Source organism: Bidens hawaiensis, unplaced genomic scaffold (genome assembly GCF_021521415.1).
Source record: "Bidens hawaiensis isolate Kalapana, Puna unplaced genomic scaffold, B.hawaiensis_p1.1 tig00019196_1, whole genome shotgun sequence".
Lineage (NCBI taxonomy): Eukaryota > Viridiplantae > Streptophyta > Magnoliopsida > Asterales > Asteraceae > Bidens > Bidens hawaiensis.
In genome coordinates, this window is record NW_027492907.1 from 27,496 (window position 1) to 30,044 (window position 2,549).

Consider the following 2,549-nt stretch of genomic DNA (forward strand, 5'->3'; position numbering starts at 1 on the left):
CAACATATAAGAAGGAAGAAAGAAAAAAAAATTTGAAAAATATTTTTTTTAATTAAATTAAAAATACTTCATTATTAGTTCTCTCATGATCCTCTCCATATATATATATATATATATATATATATATATCTAACTGAATATCGAATTCCGATTCTCACCATTTATATGAAATTTACAAAATATGTTACACAGTTTGACTTTCAGCATTTGTTCAAAAAACCGAATTTGAATAAATATACTAATTAATTCTACCAATATGTTAATTTAAAAAAATTAGCAAATGAAAATCAAATTGGTTAATTTGAAAACTTCAAAAAAATATGGAAAGATTTTGAAATTGGTTTTAAATTATGGAAAGTATTAAAACCTTTAAAACTTTATTGAAAGATTGGTCAAATTCTGAACTTAAAATAGGTTTAAATATGTTATATATATATTAAGCATAAATTAAGGATATTATTTAAAAAAACAGAAATATATTAATGTACATTTTCTTATTAAATATTTTCTAATTAAACTTTGAAGTTACATATATTAAATTGAAGGTTATGGCTGAATTTTATGAATAATAAAAAAATATCAAAAAAATAAACTTGTGTTCTGTTATTTTTACTAAATAATATAGAGATAATTACAAAAGTTAATGACATATCACAAAAATTAAAATCAAGTCATTTCTAATTTTACTGATTAATACTACTAATTTGACTAACTAATTTAGAAATAGTTACAAAAATTTAAATCAAATTGGTTAATTAGAAAAAAAAATTAAAATAGAGATAATTTCTTTTAGTAATTAATATAGAGATAATTACAAAATTTAATGACAATCCTCATTACATTCGGTGATATTTTGTCCTTTAAATGCCACATTTTGAGAAGTTGTGAATTTCTAACCGAATTATTTAGAAAACTCTTTTTCCTTGTGGGAATTAATTAAGAAAACATTCCATGTTCAATAATAGTTATTTTACGAAAAAATGTATAAAAACAATGACATAAGAACTTGTAAAATATATACTTAATTTTTCGTTATGGAAATAAATAATCGTTATTATTGATATCTAGATTAAAACCCGTGTTACACACGGTTGAAAATATAAAAACAATAAAATAAGAACTTGTAAAATATATACTTAATTATTTCAAACACGGGTCATATTTCAATATGGTTCCAAATAATAGAATTTGAACTAACAATATATTTTAGACCCGGGTAATATTTAAAACGAAAGTACGAAATAATAAGTAGTAGTTGTGGAGATTGTAATACTGGATTTAACATTGAAATAGATTGGAAGATAATTTTGAATTTCGTTTTGTTAATGTTAAAGTCAATAACTTATTTTTGTAATGTTCATATAAAGGTTGAAAATTATAGTCAAATCATTATTCATTATCATTATTATAAAATACAGTCTAAATCATATACCAAAGATGTATACAATTATCAGAAAGTTAATTTGAATTTGAATTGGGGGAAATAAATTGAAATTACTTATTGTAAATATTGTAAATTATAAACCCATCTCTAACATTTGGAAACTATTGTAAATTATTGTAAATAATAACGAACTTTTTAGAATATAATATTAGAATATAGTTCTATAAGATAAATATAAATAATAACGAACTTGTAAAGTATAATTTTAATAATGTCTAAATTAAACATAATGTGAATGAGATTTTTTTTGTAATTTATGAAAATACGATCCTTAACACAATTGTAAAAATTTAAATGTATATTGTATATTTTATATATTGTATACGGTCCTTAACTTATTAACCTTTATAAACACAATTAGATTAAGTTGTTTAAATGTAACAATATAGTCAAAATTTAAATGTATATAAAATAATATATTTTAGTCAAATCATTATTATTAATATGAACCATTAACTATAAATTAATGGTTAATCATATACCAAAAATGTTTAGAGTTACCAAATACAAAGAATTAACCTCTATTGACCATAAATATGTAACGTGAAATTTGAGTGTGTGATCAATTTTATAATTATCCGTTACATATACTTATTTATCTAAGATATAATATAAATAGAAACGATAATAAAATTTTTAAATTAGAATATAAATAGTAATCAGATAGTTTTGTAAATTATCAAAATATAATCAAAATAAGGTTATATAACTTATATTTGAAAATTTTAGTCAACGTATTATTTAAATTATTGATCATTAATTCTAAAATTAAGTTTTATTAATGTAACAATATAGTCAAAATTGTAATATATATAAAAAATATATTTTAGTAAATCATTATTATTGTTATGGACCATTAATTATAAATTAATAGTTAATCGTATACCAAAAATGTTTAGAATTACCATATTCAAAACATTGACCTTAAATATGTAAGGTCAAATTTGAGCGCGTGATTAATCTTACAAATATCCATTATATATACTTATATATGTAAAATATAATATAAATAGAGATGATAATAATTTTTTTAAATTAGAATATAAATAGAAATCAAATAGTTTTGTAAATTATTAAAATACGGTAATAGAAGTTATGTTTTATA